The following is a 23,876-nucleotide window of genomic DNA, read 5'->3' as shown; positions in this document are numbered from 1 at the left end:
GGAATTGATCTCTTTATTTGTCAGAAGACTGTCAGGACTATAAGAAATGTGGGCAAATATGTGAGTGAAATGTAAAAATTTTGTTCTAAATCTAAATGTATTTAGATGTACAGACATAGATTTGCAAAAGCCCAGAATTTTTTTGTTGTTGTTTTTGTTTGTTTGTTTTTGTTTGTTTGTTTGTTTTTAAGCACTCCTATCTCAATTCATCAGGGCTTCTAGAAGATGTTCTACAAATATTCCAGTGATGGAAATTCCCCTCCGTTCTTGGCATTATATTCCATGTTTATATTAGAAAGTTTTTGTAATACCTAACTCAGTCTTCTTCCAACTCCATTCTTAGTAAACTTGGAAACCAACATGTCTGTGTTTTTGCAATGTCTTCTTTCAAACATCTTATCCCTACACTGAAAACAATTCTTTTGGTTATCTCGTATGTCTTTTCTTTACCCCGTTGGAATTTTCTCTATATCTTTTGTGAACTACATGGACTCTAAACTAGTGCACTATCACAGATGGAATTGTTACTTTATCCATCTTGCACATCACAGTAATGTTTATACACTTCAGTATGATTTTTTTTTTTTATTATTGCAAAAACATGATAACATTTATTCACTTTTAGGTGTTGATCTCTCTCTCTCTCTCTCTCTCTCTCTCTCTCTCTCTCTCTTTTTTTTTTTTCCTTTCAGTTTTATTTATTTATCCTCCCTCCTTTTCCCCCCTTCCTGAATTGCTCTCTTCTCACACTTTCAGTCTTCTGTTCATGACAGCTGGTGTTGCTGAAATTCCATATCTGGCACTTGACCTAACCAAAGTGCATCACTTTTCTTTCCCTGCTTATTTCTACATTTTTTCCAGGATCTTATAAAATTCTGGTCTCCAAAACACTTTCAGCCTTTCCCTGCTTTTTGTCATCTGACAGTTCGATAAAAATATTCTCTGATTCATCATTACTGTCTTTGATGAAAATATTTATTTAGCTCCAAGAAAGACCAACAACAGAATATAAGTTTTCACAATAAATTATTTGTAACTCACTTTTTAGGTAGGTTTACCAGAAGCTTGTATTAGTTTCATTTATATTGTGCTCCCACAGTTTGCTTATAAGAATATCAAGTCATACAGCGTCAAAGTGCTTGCTATAAAAATATTAGGGTGTATTGACATCAGTTGCCTAGCTGTACTACCTTTCTAAAGTACGTAGAAACTAATAGAAATACTTTGTGGCATGATTATTTTCTGTTTTATTTGTTTGTTGTCCTTTTTTTTTTTTTTTTCCCCTCTTTTTTGTGTATTTTGCTCTTGCTCTAACTGGGAACTAAGTAACATATAAATGAATAAAAAATCTCCGTCTCTCCTTTTTTTTTCTTTTTTTGCTTGTTAAAATGTAAGACTCTCTCCGACACCTGCCCCCCCCCCCCCCCCTTCATTCTGCTAGATATGTAGATATGATTACTTAGTGCAGTTATTTTCTGACGGAATTTCCTGGTCTTCTTTCTACAGGCGTTCAGAACATCTCTGTTCAGTCCAGGCTGAATCTAGATAATTCTAATTCTAATAATAAATTCTAGACAATTCTATCTAATCTAGGTAAGATTAGGAATACCTAGACTGTCTCTAGTGCTTGTTTGCCTTATAAGGTCTTAGAACCAGTCAGAGATAATCTTTCTGTATTTTTAGTTGACCAGTTTCAGTACTAAACTATAATTCCAGGTGGAATAAGATTTTTTTCCTAATGTGCTAACCAAAACTTTATTATTTGAAATTATAGTGGTTGCTCCTTGCCTGATCTTTGGTTGGCTTGCAAGCAAATTGATCTCCTTTTCTTTATTCCACTTTCCTCCAGGTTTGAACTCTGTTGTTATACTCCACCTCAGTCTTTTGAAAACTAGAGAAGCCTGAATCCCTTTTTGGCTGTCATGTATTTCCAGCCTCTTAGTTGTTGCTAACCTTCTTTACATTCTCTTTTAGCTTTTCTAATACATGGTGCCCAAACCTTTATGGCGCACTCCAGATGAGATTATCACAGAATCACAGAATTGTAGGGGTTGGAAGGGACCTCGAGAGATCATCAGGTCCAACCCCGCTGCCAAAGCAGGTTCCTTACAGCAGGCTGCCCAGGTAGGCATCCAGACGGGTCTTGAATATCTTCAGAGAAGGAGACTCCACAACCTCCCTGGGCAGCCTGTTCCAGTGCTCCGTCACCCTCACCGTGAAGAAGTTCTTTCACATGCTGGTGCGGAACTTCCTGTGATCCATTTTGTGGCCATTACCCCTTGTCCTGTCCCCACAAACCACTGAAAAGAGGTTGGCTAAATCCTTCTGTCTCCTACACTTCAGGTATTTATAAACATTGATAAGATCCCCTCTCAGTCTTCTTTTCTCCAGGCTGAACAGACCCAGGTCTCTCAGCCTTTCCTCATAGGGAGGATGCTCCAGGCCTCGTATCATCTTTGTGGCCCTCCGCTGGACTCTTTCCAGGAGATCCCTGTCTTTTTTGTACCGGGGAGCCCAGAACTGGATACTGTACTCCAGGTGAGGCCTGACCAGGGCAGAGTAGAGGGGGAGGATAACCTCCCTTGACCTGCTGGCCACAATTCTTTTAATGCACGCCAGGATCCCATTGGCCCTCTTGGCCACCAGGGCACACTACTGGCTCATGGTCAACCTGTCATCCACCAGGACCCCCAGGTCCTTCTCCGCAGAGCTCCTCTCCAGCAGGTCGCCCCCCAGCCTGTACTGATACGTGCGGTTGTTCCTTCCCAGGTGCAGGACTCTACACTTGCTATTATTAAACCTCATTTGGTTTCTTCCTGCCCATCTCTCCAGCCTGTCCAGGTCTCACTGAATGGCAGCACAGCCTTCTGGCATGTCAGCCACTCCTCCCAGCTTTGTGTCATTGCTGTACTTGCTGAGGGCGGACACTATTCCCTCATCAAGGTCGTCAATGAAGATGTTGAACAGGACCGGACCCAGCACCGACCCCTGGGGAACACTGCTACTTACAGGTCTCCAGCCGGACTCTGCGTCACCAATCACCACGCTCTGAGCTCAGCCAGTCAGCCAGTTCTCAACCCACCTTATTGTCCACTCCTCTATCCCACACTTTCTCAGCTTTGCCAGCAGGATGTCATGGGAGACAGTATCAAAAGCCTTGCTAAAGTCAAGGTAGATGACATCCACTGCTCTCCCCTCATCTACCCATCTGGTGATGCCATCATAGAAGGCAATGAGGTTGGTCGAGCACGACTTCCCCTTGGTGAATCCATGCTGACTACTCCTCATAACTTTCTTCTCTTCCAATTGCTTGGAGATGGCATCCAGAACAAGCTGTTCCAACACCTTTCCAGGGACAGAGGTGAGACTGACTGGCCTGTAGTTTCCCGGATCCTCTTTCTTGCCCTTCTTGAAGACCGGAGTGACATTATCCATTAGTGTTTCTAAGTAGTACAAAACAGAAGAAAAAACTCTGTATTCTTAACCATGTTCCTGTTATGACAACATAGATGGACACTTAATTCTTTAGAAGTACACTGGTATACATTTAAAATATGCATTATATAGTTTTTCTTCGGCCTTACATTAATAGCTCATTTCAGTTACAAAGAGGAACTACATGAAAAAGTGTGTTACTCCAAGCCAAAGACAAAAGTTCTTCATCAAATATGATCTCTTTCATAGAGTGAAAAAAGGAAAAAGCAAGCAATAATAAAACCAAAACCCTAATTATATGCTCTGCAGAAACAATTTGGCTAAATTGATTTGGTTCTTCACTATACTCACACAAGGGCCAGTTGGCTCACAGCTCTTCAGATTTTAATTTGCTGCCCTGAACATAAAGGGAAACTCTTGCTGTGGGCAGGCAGCAGAGGATAGCTGTTGATTTTAGGGATATTCCTACTTCCAGCTTGGGCGTGCTTTTATAGGCAATCATGTACCATGCCCATGCCTAAAGCAAGCCATGTTTTTAAAGAAATCATTGGGAATTCTGCTCAGTGCTTCCCCTTAAGTTCTATGTCAAAGCTTAGACATTTATGTGATGCTCCAAATATATCCATCCCAGCCTGAGCCATGACTATCTTGCTAATCTTCTGACATAACTGCAATTTGCAGGACTCTAGCTACAGGTAAAAAAGATGTAATTTTAAATTTAATTTTTTAATCAATAGTTGGAAGTGTCCTAGCCCATGATTTGTGATCCTTTCCTCCTTTTCACTCTTTCTGAGAAGATGAGGAATTTGACAGTCTGTGATAGGGTGTCTGGCATATAAGTTGCTAAAAGATAATTAGCAGGACAGCTTCTCATTTACCATGTGAAGGTGACACTGATACAGTGGAGCAGAGATGAAATTTAAATATTATCCTCAGTGACTCTGGCCAGCTGGGCCAGGTATGAATCACAATGTTCACCCAAGTGAGGGAACTTAATTTCTATCTTTAACAGCACTAACAACCAAGAAACAGGAGTCACAGGCTTGTAGGGTGAATTTATTCACTTTGATGCCTGGGCCTGACTGAGCATAGACTTCAGGTATGAGTGATGTTGTACCTGGGGACCATGTTAGGAGTGTTTGGCAAGGGAGTAGGGGAGTTCATGGTGCAACAGCCTGGGGCTCCTTCCCACCCAACATTTAGAAAGAGACCTTCACAAATTAAAGCTATAGATAATTAAGTTTATTTATAGAAGGGCCATGCAAGAAGTGTAAAGCTGCACCATGGGCATCCTGGCAGTGGTGAAGGGCAGTCTGCTAGCTAGTCCCTGGTTAGCAAGCATCTGTGAACATGAAAGCCTGTAGTCCCTTCTCCTGCTTTGTTGTGTAGAACTATTCTCCTTTAGAGTGGTGACGTTTCTCCCACTACTTCCACCAGCACATGTGAGAGGCTTTGAATCTTGTGCCCTGTGACATGATTTGGCTTGCCTCTGTGGGATTCTGAGAACTGAGATCTGAAATCCATCTGGTGTTAGTATCAGACCCTTATTATGTTTTTGCACAGTAGAGTTCAGCATCCTCCTGCAAATATTCAAATCTGCATTTTGTTCTCAGAAATAACTGCAACAGCTGTTGTAAAATGAAATCTAGGTAGTCAATATTAAGTTGCTGGTTGTACCCAATGCAACATACAAGTGGATGAATATTCCTGATGACTATTTTTTTCACTGTATGTAGGAATGCACAGAATTTTTTGAATCCCTTTTTATCCTTTATGAAACCTTATCCTTTTGGAGTAGTTGGTACTATTATGCATCTGTGAAGTACATGGAAACTAGTTAGCAAAATTAATACTCTTATAACTGATCATGCAATACTGAATAGAACAGTAGCCTACTTAGCCTATATCCTCTCACTTAAGGTGCTCAGAAGAAAGCAGTTAGGGAAAACTATAAGAAACCAGACCAGTTGTAAATGATTCTTCCTCGTGATTCTCAGTCTTCAGCAATCACAGTTGTCAATGCCATTGACACTTTGACAGTTAGGTCCTAACAACTCAATCATATTTTATGCTGTGAAGAGCCCTTTTCTTTTTAGCTTTTGAATGACATTTACTTGGAAGTTGTCCTGCACACATCACTTGTTACCTTCTTAAAGTTTTGCTTTTCTGCTATAAGTAAATAAATGCACTTTTGGCCTCAGGAAAAGTCATGAGTATGATCTAACTAGAGATATAAACTCTGTGAACACTGGGAAACTGGCATTTTAAGAAGCTCACCAGGTTGAAAGCCTGTTAGGCTTACAGTACTGACCTTGGCAAATTTACCTTGCTATCAAGGTACTTACTTTTCCAAAGTAAAAATGGATAATTTGTACTGGTTAACTAGAAAGGAGAAAAATAAATGTAAATATATATATAAAGAAAAATAAATAAACAAATAAAAATCATCTAGCACCAGAAGCTTTCAGGAATTAGCACAAACACCTCCTGAGCTAAATTTAGATTTCGTGCTGTCCTGGTTTCAGTTAGGACAGAGTTAATTTTCCTCCTAGTAGCTGGCAGGGTGCTATGTTTTGGATTAGAATGAGAAGAGCGCTGATAACATGCTGATGTTTTAATTGTTGTAGAGCAGTGCTTACACCAAGCCAAGGACTTTTCAGCCTCTCTCTGTCCTGCTAGCGAGCAGGCTAGGGATGCAGCAGGAGCTGGGAGGGGACAGACCCAGAACAGCTGACCCAAACTGGCCAAAGGGGTATTCCATACCATCTGACGTCATGCTGAACAATATATAGGGGTGGCTAGCTGGGGTGGAGGGGGGGCCGGCTGCTCGGGGATAGGCTGGGCATCGGTCAACGGGTGGTGAGCAATTGCATTGTGCATCACTTATTTCGTACACATTATTACTATTAATACTATTATTATTATTATTATTGTTGTTATTCTTTTCCCTGTCTTAATAAACTGTCTTTATCTCAACTCACAGACTTCACTTTCCCGTTTCTCTCCCCCATCCCAGAGAGGGAGAGGGGAGGGTGAGCGAACGGCTGTGTGGTGTTTGACTGCCAGCCGGGCTAAACCACAACACGTGCCCTCACAGGTGACTACCATTTAAGTGTAATAATGAGATAGCCTCTAGCCATTCAATGTGCAAATTTGACTGGGATCTTGCCTATCGTGCCTATGGGAGGACATATGTAGAAAGGAAGTAGGAGGCCTGTTATTGTGATACTGAATGAGTCTGAAATCTCCTGAATCTAATTAGTTTAATTTTTAAAACCATTATTTAATCAAACTTCAAAGAAGGAGAATATGGAGAATATCTTGAATATCTTTTTTTTTTTTTTTTTTTTTTTAACATTTGAAACATTAAAATGTAAGATGTAACATTATGTAAGATGAAACAAATGAAACAAATGTAAGATATAACAAATGTAAGATGAAACATTAAAATGTAAGATGTAAACCCAGGCTTCAGATAGGTTGAAATCACTTTTTTAAATATAAGGGATGAGCAGTTCTGTGCTTGACCTTTTAAGTCATGGACCAAAGTCTTTGCCTGGCTGGAAGCCTCATCACCTTTCTCCCTGTTGCAAAGTGGGAGAGCTCCAGGGCATGATAACATCTCAGTCACTGTCTTGCGTGCAAGTGAGACACATAATAATATTGGCCTGAATAGATTGACAGTTTATTTTATTCCATAGCTGAAGATTTGGACTACAGCTTCTTCACTGTTGCAACTGTCTTGAATGACACAGGTTAGCCATAGCTGCTCAGGGGAGAGCAGTTTGTAGACAAAATATCAGAGCTGAGTGCACCTACATTGTGGATTTGAGATTGACTAATACTGCAAAAGGAATAATCTGAATAACATTTATGTGGAAGTACACTGCTCAGGGCACCTGTACAGCCTAAGTTCAATGCCAGGCTCATCCAAGAGCACTTAAACCCATGGTTTTGGAAAGCACCTGCTCTATGGAAATGGTAGATATGAATGTGGTTATTTTATCTCCTCTTATCTGAATGAACAACTAACTGAAAAATAAATCTCTGTTAAGTATCACATTTTTTTTTCAAAAATAAAAATCTTTAATGCTGTGTAGATCTCATACCCTTACATACTTATAAAATATTTCTTATATCTGAGGTTGTGCTTCTGTAGTTGCAAGTATATTTTCATTTTTCTAGACAGATGGATGTTTCTTCCATGCAATGGGAAAAGGTGTTTTCTAAGGGACAGGAAATTATTTACTAGACAGATTATTTTCAGGTAGAATTTGCATGTGGAGACCTGCAGCTGGAAACTGCATATCATAATCATGGCTTTCATAAGATGATGCATAATACTATCATCCGTTTTTTCGTAGCCTCTTGGCTTTTTAATAATGTTAGTCTGGAATGTTTCCACTGTTCACGGGAATCTAAAGTTCAGTTAGCTGTTGAATTCCTCATTACCATATCTTGCAAATTCCTGTTGTTGGTTATTTGAATTACAAATTTTTCATGATACAAAACTGCTTTCTATTGTGAAAAGGTCTGTCTCTGACATCTAAATCAAGTTTATCAGCCAAACTATTGAACTGATGGCCCTGGTCAGCACAGTAGGATGATAAAATCCGGCTTTGAAGTATATAATCCTCTTATTAGTTATATAAGACAGGCTAGCAGGAAATTTCCCAAATGAGGTCTTAAAATGTTTTGTTCTCCACTTATTCAAAACCACCCTAAAACCTCAATAATGATATTTCAAGCCCTTCCTTGGGTGGAAACGTGTTACTATAATTTTTGGCATCTTATATTAATCAGAAACAATCCCTTACTTTCTGCTCCAGTCATTATTATTATTATTATTATTTACTTATTTGCTGCCAATTCTATCAATAACTGCTTTTCATTTACTCTTTTCAAACCTCTTGGGATCCTAAAATATTAGTTTCTTTTGTTCTCTTGAGTAGTTTTTTCTGTGGGAAGAGCAGCTGAAAAAGCATTAAAAATACACCCACCAGCAGCTTTGTTTCTTCCTTAATTTTTTAAACTTATTTCAAAGCCAGTAACTCAATGCCAGTGTACTGAGCATGCTCTTGGTTTGCACAGAATTGTTGGATTTAGAGGTTAGAGAGCTGCATTCCCTCATTTAATGTTCTAAATCTGTGACATATTTTAATTCACAGAAGGGTCATGCTGATTTAGCTGATAATGGTTTCTATTAATTCCACATGCTGTACCAATTAAAATCTGGGCATGTAAATTAAAATGTTTACTGTGGATGAGTGGAAGACAGAAGAGGCTATAAGCCCCAAATGCTTCTTTGAAGTGTAGCTCTATTTGAACAGAAAGAGCTTCTAAACATTATACTCTGGTTTCTCTGTTTATTATGTCTCAATCAATCCTTATCAAATGTGCCCAGGTTACAATAAACAAGGTTTTTATTTCCTTAGCTGGCAACCTTGACAAACTGGTGCAGTCTGTCAGAGCCAGACTAGGATCTTTCCATCACAGATTACATGACTAGTAAGAAAGATTCTGCAGGCCAAAATCTGTCCTCAGTTGCACTCCGGCAAGCCTGTTATCTCTGTTGTGTGTCCTCAGTGACACCAGAGCAAATCCCTCCTCTGTGACGGAATTCTTCAGCTGCAGGGGAAGGGTGTCAGAGGTAGTGAAGAGACTGGTGCATGTTCCCCTTATATAGCTCTTTGGTTGGTTGATTTTATAAATTGTGCATTCTTATTGAAAAAAGCATATAAACATAGAATCATCCTGCTTTATATTGTAACTGATTAACAATTAGTGAACAACATTATTAAAGATGAACCAGATGGGTCAGAATACAAACTCATCCCTTGGTTTCTATCTATGAGCAATTCCCTTTGTACTTCCATTGTGTTATCAAAAGAAAAATGAATTTGAAAAAATCCACATTTTACAGTCAGATTTTTACTGAAATCTGTCAGAATTGAAATATCAAGAGCTTATAAAGTACTTTCTGGAAAGGAACACGAGTAACAAATAACATCTTGCAGCAACAACTTTGTGTCCTGTATTTTTGATAAATGATGGTTATTTATCAGGTCATTCATTTACTCCCTTTTTGTCCATGCATAAATGGATATATTGCTTATCTTTGTGTACCTATAGAATATTTTGAAGGAAAACACTGATACAAGAATCAGGCTATGAGCAGTACTCTTCCACTGTGACTTGCAATGAGTAAGTAGTACTGGGCTACATCTGGACCTTTGTGTGTGTTCAGTTCTGTATAGTGTAATTTGTATCTGACAAGCTTACTAAATGTGAGAGAGTGTGGAAAAAAAAAAAAAAAAGTAATACAAGTACCCCTGATGTTGTTGACTTTCTTTTTCACAACTGCCAGTAGTTCAAACTTACAAGATCATAGACTGTGATAAGCATGCACAGGAAGGCAAAGCAAATGAACAATTTTATTTGAAAAACATTTGCAAATCACTTTTGTTAGCAGCTGAAATAACTGTGATTATGAATATAAAGTATGTGATTGACAGAGTCAAGAGAATTGCTTTGAGTTTCGCAGAGTGCTGGTGCTTAATAGAATAAATGAAATGCATTTTGCAGGTTTATTGTTCAGGTTTTAAGAAATAGAACTTTAGTTTCTCTGGGTAACATTGCATTAAAAATCCAGGTTACAATATGTACTTTAAAGAAGGTACAGGTTATATGCACCACCTAACATTTTCTGGTAAAGATGCATTATGGATCTGACCACTTCTACATTGAATCGTTGCATATGGTATGCTTCAGTTTATGACCTGATTAAAAATGCTGTAGTACTGTCAGTATTCTAAAAACAGAAAGTTTATCATAATTAGAAAAAAAAAAACGTAAAAGAAAATAAATAAGCTAGGTGATAACAGAGGAATAGTATTGCAGATCCACTGCATGGGTAGTTATCAATATTTAAGGAAAAAATATGAATAGCTTTAAGAAAAATCAGATATTTCTATTTATTTTGAGAGATTCTTTTAGATTCATTGTATTGTGAAAAAGCTAAACATGTATGTTTAACATAAAAGACAAGCATAATCCCTGATGGCAGGCAGGCAGGTAGGTTAGTAGAATTTGCTTTTCAAAGGGGATGTTGGCATTCTACAGCTTGATAGGTAGAACAGCAGTTGCAGGAGAAGAGGGATTTTTTTTTTTCTTCTTGAATGGAATTAACTGGTCTTTATTAAATCATGAAAATAAGGGGAAAGATTGTCATAAAGAGAATCTAATTAGAGATTCTCTGAGGTCATGAAACAGTAAATCCAGCAGATGTGCACAACAGATGTATATAGAGTATCAAAAATATTAGCCATTGTTGTCACTCAGCTGGTGACATCCAGTTGTTGGTATGTCAAAATTTACCTAATTTTTACCACCATATCTATGCTAGTAACTATTATGTGGCTGAAGTAAGGCATTGATAGATATTTGCATTCAAAATACATTGACATTATGGTCAATGTAATGGTAATCACTGGTCCATAAAACCTTTAAAAGTTTTACTTAAGCTTTACAGTAACTGTTTGGCAATTTCCAGAGATACACCAACAGCTCAAAGTCCTATGTTTGCAAATATTGTGGAGCTTTGCATTCATTACAGCTATGCAGAACAAGGTCTTTCAGCACTAGCAATCTGACAATTTGGCAAAATATTAAGAAAGTGGTTGGGTTTGAATAATATTTTTAAATTATTAAAAATAAAATCCAATGGACTTTATTTATTTATTTAAATCAAGAAGTAAAAATTTGAACCTAAGTTTTAGGGACAATGGTCATAAGTATATGCACATTAGGTTGTAACAAAACAAGGACTGTTATGTTAGAACAAAAAGGGGCTGGTAAACTTCCTCAATGATTTGTTCAGATTGACAGAATTATTATCTTCATTGTCATACAAATGGGTATACACTGATAAAATCTGCAGGTGGTGCAGTGTTGGTAGGCATTGTCAGTTCACAGGGGATTTGAATAGTATGTGCTCTTGAGGAGAAATTAAGAGCTTGTATTTGAATGCTTATCAAAACTTTTGCAGCAGGAGTGGAGATCCTGGACTAAAAATGGCAGAGAAGAGAACATCCAAGTTAGTAGTTGATCCTATTATGGTCGGCAAGGTAATATAGTTATTTAAAATGCACCTATGTTTTCAGGTATATATATATATATATATATAATATAACTTTAATATAATAATATACAATTATATTATCAATATAATATAATAATAATATATAATATGTAAATGTAATATAATAATGTAATTATTATCCAGGACATATAAGAAGATATTTGTGTGTTTTGTCACTGATGAAAGTCACTGTTGAAATCTCAATGATCCAACATGCAGCTCTGATCACCAAATTGTAGGGAAGACAAACTCAAACTGAAGAATGTACAGAGAAAACTTCCAGGTCAAATAGGATGAGGAAGATCTTGTCTTCACTTCACCAATAAGGAGGCAGACTGAAAGGGTTAGAAAGATCAACAAACTTAGCAGGAGGGTAAACAATGGAGAGGGAATCAAATGTGAAAGAAAATGCTGAAACAGCAAATAGGTATTAATTGGTCATGAATAAACTCAGAAATTCAAAGATTTGTAATTGCTAAGGTCTGAAATGGCTTCTAGTAGATCAACACATTTAATTTGAACTGTTTATCAGGAGAAAGGTGTTATGTAGTTGTCTAAAAGCAGAAGAGAGAATTAAGTGAATGAGAAATAATTTCAGTCCAAAATCCTCACAGTGCTGTTGGCCCCTATATATAAAAGAGGTTAAACTGTCCCAAGAATTTCAAACACTGCATAACATGGAAGGTGGTGATCAAGGTCTGTGTTTACTGTTGAAACTTCCCCCAACCTTCACTGCTAGCTCATGCTGTCATACATGACCTGATAGACATTTTCTGGATATTGCTGGGCTGCAGTGACAGTCAATAAAATTGGTCAAGAGGTCATGATCATCTCACTGAAAGTTTAAGAAAGTTTCCTATAAAATGCTGACTTTACAATGACTAACCAAATAAAACTGTAGATATTCATGCTTTAATCCATTAACAAGCTAATGAGTGGAAGTACACCATATTTGGTGTACATACATATTCATGATGACTGTCAGGTCCTATTTCAGCACGGATGTTGAATATACAGAGTTTCAACCTGGGCAGTCCTGTTATTGAATATAAACATCAAGGAAAGTTGTCTGTCTACTCTCTTGTATATAATGACTCTTGTGTAATACTCTCTTGTATAATGACTCTTATTTATCCTCTAACATCCCTTCAGAGCCTGTGTTGTGTCTGGTTTCTTTACAGCATTCCAGCAGCTACACTTCAGTGACATTGTGGTAATTTTGGATTCTGAAGACCTGTGTGAGAATGGGGAAACCAAGAGGAGAGTTTTGTTGATCATTGGTTTTATTTGTTTTGTGTTTGTTTGGAGAAACATGGCCTGGCCTTAGACAGAAAAAATACTATGGAAAACAAAGCAACCCTCTACATGTGAAAAGAAACCCAAAGAAGTTCCACTTCCATCTGTCTTTATACTTGCACATGGTTGCACCTACTTGTCATTTTGTAATACCCAAGTTACTAAATGTACCTATGTACTTTAAAATCCAAAGTTTTGAACAGCAGAAGCTTGATTTGCAGCACATACTCCTTGCCTCCCCCTATCTGTGATAGAAAAGTATCAATAGATTTTGATTTGATAAAATTAGGATTCCCAAAATCACAACAAATCATGAAATTACTCTTGTTTTTTTGTTGTTGTTGTTGATTTTGTTTTTTGTTTTTTGTTTTTTGTTTTTTTTTCCCTCCTGGAAGAAATAGTGCATGAAAGACAAGAAGAATTTCACATTGATAGTCCAATGTGTTCAATGCTTTTTCTGGTAGCAGTTTTAAAGTTTCCTCCCGTCTTTTGTTTATATAGTATATTGATAATGATAACAACCAATTGCTGTCATAGTCTTATCTATACTGCCATAAAAATAGCATCCTAACACCTGGATCATGCATCAAGACTACTGCCAGCCCTCGACTATATATTCCAGACAGGGAATGGGAATTTCAGAAGAGCTTAAGTATATGCTAATTCTATTTTTTTCCTTGTTCAGAAACTTAACAGGATAGCTCTGATTAAACACTTGGAAAAAGAAAAATGGGTGTGTCTAGATGCAAAATAGCCCTATGTTTGCCATGAATCACTTTTAAAACCTTTTAAGTTGGGAACCTTTTTTCCTTCCATGCACATAAATGCAGCAGGCTGAAAGCTAGGTACTTAGAGGCCTTACCTTAGCTGGCTTGTACTAAAAAGAACCAAAAAACCTCACTTATTAAATAACCTCCAAAAGGACATATGCTTTTTGGAAGAACAATTGAAATGCATTATTTGTGCTTGTGATTACCACAGATGCTGCAGAGTAGTGAAAGAATAGTAATATCTAATATCTTCTGAAGTAAGAATAAAGATGCTCTCCTCCTTCCCTGTTTCAGGATGAAGTGCATTCTACCATACCTCTATGTAGGGGACACTTACAATTTGGTTTATCAATCGTCTAATCCTGCTTGGAACAGTTGAGGTACCTGCTTGCTCACTGATGGGCTCCTCTGGCACACTGATTTCTCCTCCAGCTGGTATGTATGAGTGCAGGAGGCTGCAGGTTTGTGGATGCTCAAGATTTACCTGGCTCACCGGGCACCTGCAGCCTATGACTTTATCTCTTTGCCATCTGTCACAAGAACCACACCTCTGACTTGCTTTTCCTGGCTGCTAATTCAGGTAAGGATTAGAAAAGAGTTTTGTTGTCTGGATGCCACAAAGCTTCCAATGACCTCCAAAGGTGAACTTGCCAGGGTGAGTAAAAGCAGAGCTAAATCTGGTAGCCTATGTATAAGTATACCTTCAACTTGGGCTTTCTTTTTATATCAAAAGAAAAGAATAGGGAAAAAAAAAATCTAATTACATAAGCAAAATAAAGTTTTTCTGCTGTGTTGGCAAATTTCTCTTTTGCAGGGATCCCAGCAGACCTCTAGTATGGAATACATTTCTGCAGCCTGCAAGGGTAAGTTGGGGCCAGCAGGGCCCGCTCTGACTCCTCTCCCAGTAAGTGGACAGCTATGGCTTGTGCTGCTGTGTTGCATATTATCTAACATTTTTCCATATCAACCATGTTAAATGATAAGTAAAACACCAACCCTTCTCCACCCCCCCCCCACCCCCATACACACACACACACACCCTCTAGAAAACAGAATTAGGTTGGAGAAATCTATCAGCAATGATAAGTGGTTGTAGTTCAGCTGAAATACAGAATCCAGATGAAATTGAAGTGGACTATGCTCCATATTTCCTATACATTTGTACTAACTAGTGCATTTTTAAAACTCTTTTCTCTTTTGTTCCTTTCTCCAGCTGCCAACCTACAACATAAATGACTTTTCTGTAATATCACTTTCCTCTGATGTTGTAATAACAAGACACAGTGCCTTGGGGACTAGAAGTAGTAAAGAACTAAACAGTTAGATTAGACTCTTGAATCAGAAGGATGTTGCTTTTATAATACTGATTGTTGCTTGTTATTATTTTAATGTGCACAGAATTTTATTAAGTGGTTTTGAGAAAATGTCTTAAGGAAAATATCTCTGCCCTGATTGTTAGGTCTGCTTCAGATACATTTATCACAGTTAAATGACATAACCATGGGTCTGTTTTCCATCTCCTTTCACTTCTCCATGTTCTTGGCCTTGTAAGGAGCCTGGCCACCTCCACTTGGACCCGGTGTAATTTTACTTCATTGTTTAACTCCCTGCATTTAACATTTCTGTTGTGCTGTAAGACTCTATCCGTTCTTCCCTGGTTCACCACAGTAAAGTTGCTGCACTTTCACAAAACAAAATAAAATCAACACCTGGATATCAAGTTACTGTCTGATGATTCCCCTGCCCTGAAAATCCTGTTCATCGCAGTTGGTGTCAAGAATAAATTATGGCACATTGACTTGAGCTGTGTCTCTTAATGTCTAAGTTTTTTTCCAGTTATCTAAATGACATTTATTGTAAATGCTACTGTCTCCCATAGTGCATTAAAGTGTACATACATAACAACACTCTCAAGGCCTTATTAAATTAAAATAATTTACTAATGCCGGGTAGGAGGGGAAGAGGAGCAAAGATAGGTTGGAATTAAACAGTTGTTTAGTATGGGACTAGTAAGATGTCTTCTTTTTTGTTTGTTTGTTTTTTTGTAATGGCAGTTATCAGATTCAGCTGCTGCAATGTATGGGTACTGTGTTACCTAAACATATTAAAGAGCAAGAAATTTCAGGTATTCATTCCTGCAGCTTTTGAAAATAACACTCTTCTGGATATGCCTTGTATCATTTAGAGGACATGATTTCTGGCAGTAACTATACATTTTCAGTGTTTTAGCAGAGATTTCTTGTGCTGGTGACAACCCCCTGTTGCTGTCACCATTATCTGAGAAATACTACTCTCTGCCAAAACTGATACTCTTTAATGACCTGTTACCATTTAACAGTAAGCATTAAAATTGTGCTTGTTGATTTAGATTGTTCTGTGCATTTTTTTTTTTAAACATTGTATAAGTGCATATGCATTATCCTTTAATGAGTCAGGTTATTTAAATTTCAGATCAGATTGGGGATGTAGCAAGTGTAATGGTTCTATATTTCTCTACCATCTGTCACTGAGGAGCTCCTTAAAGCTGCAGCCTCAGTTAGAACAGCTTGGTTTTTTAATCTCTTTTACAGTTTCTGCGCAAAGACCAGAGACAGATTTCTCATCTACTGAGAACTATTTTTTATCTTTTTTTTTTTTCAATTAATTAAACCTTTATAGCAATTTTGCTAAAACTGTATTGGCATTATGGGATGTTACGTATATCTAAGTAACTCAGACCATGGATATTTCTTGCAGAAGCTCACAACTTGAGGTAGTCATTTAATGCAAAGCCCTGGTGCTGAAACAAGGCAAATGGCTCATCTTAAGTTGCACTCCAGCAAGGAAAGGAGGTATTGCCTGATTTTACCGTTTTTCTTCGTTTTGTTGCAATTGAGGGAGATCAGACACTTGTAGCTGAAGGAGAGGAATCACTCACTCATTTTGGAAGTGAAAAGGGCATAACGAAAGAAGAGACTCTGTAAAGATGGGCTGAGATGCCTCCGGCTTACAAGTCTTGCAGAATTTGAGTGGTAACAATCCCTAGTTCTTCACAGGTTATCTGAGGAGTTTTCCCTATGACGATTTTGTTCTGAATTAATGACATTTTATCAAGGCTATCTGCTTTTGGTTCATGCTCTCCTTCATTCCGTGACAGCTAACAGACTATCCCCTGGGACTAAGTCACTCTTGCTCTGGTGGATCATGGGCTGTAGGCATTAGTTGGTAGAAAGAGCTGAAACAGGCTGGAGACCTGAAACCTTAAAGGAACACCCTTTAGGAGCTCCTGAAAGCATTGAAAGAAGCAAGCCTGGATGCTGAGAGCAAGTAAGTGCTTATTCCAGTGCTGGAAAAGCACTGCCTTTGACAAAAAAGAAAAGGGATTGGTCTGTAAAAACTAATTCCCTTCCACATGCCCCTCACTTTCCTCAAGAGTAGAGCACAACTTTTATTTTGTCTTCCTGAAAGCAGCTATGATATCCTCCTTCTGAATGCCTGTGTTATCTGGTTAAGTAGTGCTCTTCTTGCACAGCAAGAGGCACAGTGGCATAGCTGATAAAGCACAAGGCTCTGGAGATATAATCCCATGTGTCCTGCAGTGATCATCATTTTCTTCTCTCCCTCTTTCTTTTACATAGTTTGTAAGCTCTCCAGCAGGCAGTTGCACGGAAAGACCTAGATCTTTCTCAGGGCCTTAATTTATTTATTTTTAAAATAAAATATAGCGGTATCTCTGCAGTTTTATTTAACTCATCCACCTCTCAGGTGGGTTGAACTCTTAGAGCACAAAAAGGAAAGCCCCAGTCTAGTCCCCCATTCTTTTTTTTTTTTTTTTTAAAGTCAGTTATTTTCATAAGTGATCGACAAAGAGCATTAGGTAGTTTTTAGTTTCTTTCTATAAAGTGTCTGCTGTTGATTTTAGTGATGCTGGCTGATAAGTAAATACATCTCTTATTAGTCTATTACATAGCTTAAACGGATGATGGTATGATCTTTAAATGACAATGTACTGCCAGTGAGGACAAATAAAAGCTATCTACTATCAGCTACTGTATATACAGAAGCAGCCATGTGTACAGATTAAACCCATTATATTTGCAAACAAGGCAACCTTTCCTACTGCTTTGAAGTGTTGGCTTGTAATTTGATCTGCATTGCTGATATGTGAAATGAGAATTGTGAGCAAAGTCATAATCTTCCTCCTACGTGTAAATGAACAAAATGGATGTTGCATTCTATTCTGCAATATAATTCATGTCTCAATAACATAAGATATATTTTTTTTGTCTTTACATATCTAATTGCCTTCGTGCTGCTATGACTTGTAGAAATTCAGTCCCTGTCATGAGTATTGCTCACATTTGTCCTGTGAAACTGGTCCTGAATTGCTGTAAGAAAGCACTTTCATATGTTCCTGAGTCCTTGGCTACTTTAATTCATTAGAGTATTTTCTTCTCTTCAAAATGAGTTCACTAAATAACATTGACTTCCCATCAGAAAGATGTTTTCTGCTGGACAGGTAGGACTTTAGTACTGTAATTTAATATGTATTACTAACCACAGTTGTGATTATGTACTGGTACTGAAAAATGACAAATGACTTTTTCACCTCTGTTCAATTTCAAAGTAGTCTGTAACACATAATCTTTTCTGTTGGTACATTTGGGTTTCCTGAAATTACTAGATAAAAATGTGCTAGACCATAGGCTTGCACAGAGAATGTGTCTTAAAGCACATGCATCAGAATATTTTTCAAGTGTTGGACTGTGTATAAACACTGAAAAAAAATAAATCACTGAAAAAAGGAGATTATTAGAATACTCAAAACACAAGGCTGTCCTAATTCAAAGTTTTATTTACCAGTGGGATTAAAAAAAATTATCCCATTATACTTAGCGTAATACTCTTACCTGAACTTTTGTAAGTTCTGAGTTTTCTGAGTGTACAATGTATTATATATAATTTATTATAACACTTTCTAAAATCTTTATTCTCATATTGTGCTCAAACATGGCACAGAGACCTTGCTGTTCTTTGGGCAGGGCCTTGAACATCCTGGCTTAATGTGGAGGACAAGCTGTCATCACTGTATGTGGTGAAAGGAGGACAATAGGAATTCACAGGAAATATGATTGCAAAATTCTAAGGTATATGGTAAAATATCCAATGGCATATCCTTCATATAAGATAGGGATAGATTAAAACATTAGAGGGGAAAGGCAAAATATGCATATGCCTTGTATGATTTGTAAAACACTGAGAAAGAAGAGAAAGGTGACTGAAAACCTGCAGATTTGGGGGTGAATATTGCCTGCCCATTCCCCTGGGCAGTGAAATTGCAGATTTTAAATGCCTCATAAGTGTCGTTGCTCCCCGTCCTACCTGCTGTGGCAAACACCTGCACTTTGGGAATCTGCCTTCCTAATGTGGAAGGCAGCCAAGAGCATTACAGAGAGGCAGCTCACCTACCCTGCCGCAACCCAAATGCATTTAGGTCAATGTTACTCAGGGGTTGTACTCATAGCTCAAAGAACTTTAAGGAAACAACAAGGTTGCTCATACAAATGCCTACAGAGGTGTTTATTCAGATATTCAGATCATCCATATCTGCAACTGTTACCTCACCAAAACAAAGACCAGGCAGGCTCTGACTTGCAGAGCCACATGACAGCTTGCCATGGCACAGAGCATTCCTCCCTTCCTGCAGCAGTAACACACAGCCTCTGCCTGGAGGCTGCAAAATTTCTGCAGACCAAAACAATCTGAGCATGTTTCAACAATGCAAAGTGAGTATTATCAAAGTGTTTTCCAAACTTATCTTTAAATCTTGTAGTACCTCTGGAGGAAGATGTGCTATCCCTTCTTAATGGACAGGTAGATGGAGGTGCTAGACAAATGAATGCCTCTCCTTGACGCTTTGGAGGGAAGAGATGTCATCCAGAGGGACCTGGACAGGCTTGAGAGGTGGAACCATGCAAGAATCATGAAGTTCAACAAGGCCAAGTGCAGGAGGCTGCAGCTGTGTCAGGGCAATCCTGAGCACAAATACAGGCTGTGTGGAGAATGGATTGAGAGCAGCCCTGATGAAATGAACTGGGGATGGTGGTGTATGAGAAATTGAACACGAGCTTTGGATAATGCCCTCAATAACATGCTTTAATTTTTGGTTAGTGCTGAAGTGGTCAGGCAGTCGGGCTTTGAAGGTTCATTCCAAATGAACTATTCTATTGCTGACAACAAGTACTTTCTGCCCAGAAAACCAGCCATGTCCTGAGCTGCATCAAAAGAAGCCTGGCCAGCACGTTGAGGGAGGTGATTGCTCCCCTCCACTGTTTTCATGAGACCCCCACCTGGAGTCATGAATTCAGCTCTGGAGCCGCCAGCACAAGAAGGACATGGGCCTATTAAACTGAGTCCACAGGAGGGCCACAAGGATGATCAAAGGGCTGGAGCACCTCTCCTGTGAAGATAGGTTGAAGAAGTTGGGGTTGTTCAGCCTGGAGAAGAGAAGGTTGTGGGGAGACTTTAGAGCAGCCTTCCAGTATCTAAAGGGACTTGCAGGAAGCTGGGGAGGGACTCTTTGTCAGGGGGTGGAGTGATAGGACAAGGAGTAATGGCTTTAAAGTTAAAGGTAGATTTATATTAGATATGAGGAACAAATTCTTTCCTATGAGGGTGGTGAGGCACTGGAACAAGCTGCCCAAAGAAGCTGTGGATGCCCAGTCCCTGGAAGTGTTTAAGGCCAGGCTGGAGGGCACTTTGGACAACCTGGTCTGATGGGAGGTGTCCCTGCCTATGGCAGGCGAGGTTGGAAAACAAATGACCTTTAAGGTCCCTTCCAATTAAAGCCGTTCTGTGATTAGATTGGAAGTGATTTTTCTTCCGTAGCAGTTTCTTGTTTGTTCAGCCAGACCTCCCTTCAGCAACTGCTTCAAGTAGTGTTCTCATTGCTGTTTAATGCTCTTAACTTCCTGGAATCAACGCAGCTGTCGGAAAAAGCTGTGGCAACTGTTCCTTCAACGAGACATCAAAACTTTTTATTAAGGTCAGTTCTATCACAAGAGAGGCATCAGAGCCATATTAGTATCCTGAAGGGGCAATTTTGGGGGCAGATATCTTGTACAGACCTGGGGTCAAAAGTGGGGTCAAAAGCTGACTTGACGTTCAGATTCCAGATTGAATCTGCGGGATTAATTCTTAGGAGTAGAGGCAAAAGGGCCAATCTTCTTTTATTCATAAATTAAACAAAGCTATTGAACAAAACATTGAAGGACACGGCAGCAGACTATTTCCCATTTTTCAGAGCACGTTCATGATAACCAATTAAATGTTTTAGTGATAAGCAGGTACACATCTATTTCTTCCCTGAAAATTAAGAAAGAGTGCTAGGTAAAACATGAAGTATATGGAAACAATTGGTCCAAAGTTAGACAGCGGGACAAAAAACAGTGCTAAAACCACTGCTTTATTACAGCCATTTCCTTAGGTGAAGCTCACCTCTTTCTAATGACAGGATGCTCCTGAAGAATATTCAGTGACTCTGCCTACCACATGGATATTTGTCTTGCTGTATGGAGATGTCTACAGCCAAGTTAATAACCCTAACCTCCCATTCAAGTTTTTAGGGGTAAGTAAAACCATGCTGGAGGCATTTAATCTAAAGCCAACAACTATGTTAGATAAATCATGCCCTAAAATTTCCCATTTATTCACTGACTATAAGAGAAGCTGTGGGCCAGCACTTCAGCAGTAGATGTTAGACTAGGTGTCTGAAGTTGAGAAACAAAAATAAGTTAGTTTTATTTAGAAAAAAAAAAAATCCAGTTGTATATTTGACTTCTCTGGAAATTTTTAATTTTGTATTTTGAAAATAAAATCTACACCACCCCCCAGAATCACCATCTGTTACGTGAATTAATATTATGGTGGCTAGAATGAAAACATAATGTTTTGATTTTGGTGAAGGAATAGTTTTCCTCAAACTCTGTGGAATAACTTTTCATCCCAGACAAGTTTAGGCTGAAAATAATCTCAAAATGTGTCATTTTTTTCTCTGAAATAGAGATTCTGAGGTTTGACCAGTTTTACTTAGGAAACAATTCTACGAGTCAGAAATTTGTCCCAAAGTAAAGTAATTATACATGTAGACATGATAGGATGTGTCCTTCTATGGAAATTTAACCTAGGCAGATATTAAGGGCTTTTTGGTACTTACCCAATATATTTATTTGGAAATTCCAGATTGATGACAGCTTAATATAACTAGATGAACTGTACTACATATGTAGTTAGGTTATCTTATGTCTTGCGTCCATCTTCAGGAGCATGTATCTTCAACAGAAATACAGAGAACAGTTCATTCAGTTCATTCAATGGAAATTAAAGTGAAAAACAGGCAGTGAGTGCACAAATAAAAAAGTGAAGAAACAAGAAAGTAAGACTGGTGGGAAGCAGGGTACTTTCATACATTAAGGTGTCCATTTCATCATCCTATTCAGATAGATTTTTAATTAGATTTTGTATGTAAACTACATCAGTTTGTTCTTGCGGAGCTCTTCAAAGAGAGGTACCATTTATGGCTGTGTATATCTTGTCTCTCCAACATGGCAGTGTGTGGTGTTAAAATCCCAGACTAGCCTTGCCATTGGGCTCAGCCGCTGCTGCTCCCCAGCAGCAGTCTGGTGCCTGTGTGGTGGCACAGCATTGTCCATTGCTCTGTGTATGGGAGCCCTGGGGCTCCTCTGTCGTGTGGCCTGCTTTCAGCTATTTTGTTCTGCTTCCTTGTGTTTTCCTATCATTTTATAGTCCTCCTCCCCTCTACTGCAGGTTTATCTGCAGGTAACATTTAGCTCTCTGTGCTGGTGTTAGATTATTTATTTATTTATTTATTTATTTTGCTGCACAGAAGCTGTTAAATGTCTAATTAAATACAAGAACATAAGATCTAGAAATAGAAATAATTAGGAGTTAACAGTTCCTTGAAAATTAACAGTAAGGTGGCTGCCCATACCTGTGCAGGAGATGATGAGAATTAACACTTAGAATGGAAGGGAGATGTGCTCGTCTGCCCACATCCCCTCCATCTGCTTGTGGCTGAGTGTGGTGGTTTTGTTAGCGTTCATAAAGACATGTAATCCACAAAGTAATTATATGAAGGTGCTTTTATTAGGCGCCGGAAGTTAGGGGCATGCCTTCCCAAATCTAACTTCGTCTGATTTGTTCACTCAGTTCTCTTTCATCTCCTAAAATATTACATATGCATTAAGTTTCACAACACAGCTATGCATATTCATTTCCTAGCTCCGCCTAGCCCCGCTTCGTATGCTAATTATCTTCTCAGTCCTTCTGCGCTTGCATATTACTCTCTGGTGGTCGTCCGAGTGGTCATCAGGATGAAGTAAGATGTCTTCATCAGAGTTGAACTTTTTAACCTTTTCTTCTTACGCATGCTCTCTGAGCCCTTGGTGTCAGTCCAAACTGCAAGGTTGGTTTGATCCAGTTCCTGGAGTCCAAGAGGCCCCAGTTATCTAGATGTCTTGCAAATTGGACATTCTTTTAGTCCTCCTCCCTACTCCTCATCATGAATCGGTACATTCTCTCATGCTATCCTTGCACATATATTTTGTATCTTCCAAGCGCAGCCCTGGAACAGTACATCGCAAATGTAACACATATTAAGCAATATTGTATATTTCATCTTCCATTACCAACAGTTTCACGCTGCTGGGCAGCTGATCTCCACCATAGCCACTCTCTCACTCCCCCTCCTCAAAGGAAAAGGAAATACAATGGAAAGTGATGAAGGCCTGAGATAAGGAGGGAGATCACTCACCAATTATCGTCAGAGGAAAAAGAGATTCATGGGAGTCTGCAGGGCTGGTTCTCACTCCTCACTCTCCCAGCTACTGTAGCACAGCAGTTTTTTTGTTGTTGTTGTTTGTTTGTTTTTTATTTTTTTTCCCCTTTCTTCAATCCGCTTTCCCAGTGGCCCAACCAGCATCACCCACTGGCTCAGCTCTGGCCAGTGGTGGGTCCCTTTGAAGCTGGCTGGAGCTGGCTCTGATCTGACAAGGGACAGCTGCTGGACTCTGTTCACAGAGGCCACCCCTTCAGCCCCCCTGCTACCAGGCACAGTTTGCTGAGCTGTCTCAGCCATTTGCTCTTTCAGAGGAAAAATATATCAGCAAAGTGCAGAGAAGATAAGAAGAAACAGTGTGGGTAAAAAAAAATAAAAAAATAATAAAAAAAGCAGGGTA

General features: G+C 38.7%; 2 long non-coding RNA genes across 2 annotated transcripts; one reads left to right on the top strand and one right to left on the bottom strand.

The window, feature by feature from the left end:
* Nucleotides 1-394: 394 nt before the first annotated feature.
* On the bottom strand, nucleotides 395-23,322 carry LOC121061937. Its single transcript, XR_005815340.1, has 5 exons — nucleotides 23,052-23,322; nucleotides 17,567-17,570; nucleotides 9,617-9,623; nucleotides 2,983-2,988; nucleotides 395-407 (listed from the first exon to the last, which is right to left on the bottom strand). It is a non-coding gene; the product is annotated as an uncharacterized LOC121061937 (long non-coding RNA).
* Nucleotides 8,944-13,187, top strand: LOC121061938. Its single transcript, XR_005815341.1, has 3 exons — nucleotides 8,944-9,085; nucleotides 9,568-9,639; nucleotides 12,757-13,187. It is a non-coding gene; the product is annotated as an uncharacterized LOC121061938 (long non-coding RNA).
* Nucleotides 23,323-23,876: the final 554 nt, after the last annotated feature.

Source organism: Cygnus olor, chromosome Z (assembly GCF_009769625.2).
Source record: "Cygnus olor isolate bCygOlo1 chromosome Z, bCygOlo1.pri.v2, whole genome shotgun sequence".
Classification (NCBI taxonomy): Eukaryota; Metazoa; Chordata; class Aves; order Anseriformes; family Anatidae; genus Cygnus; species Cygnus olor.
The sequence above is the reverse complement of the archived record's forward strand: the minus strand, read 5'-3'. Positions and strand labels throughout refer to the sequence as shown.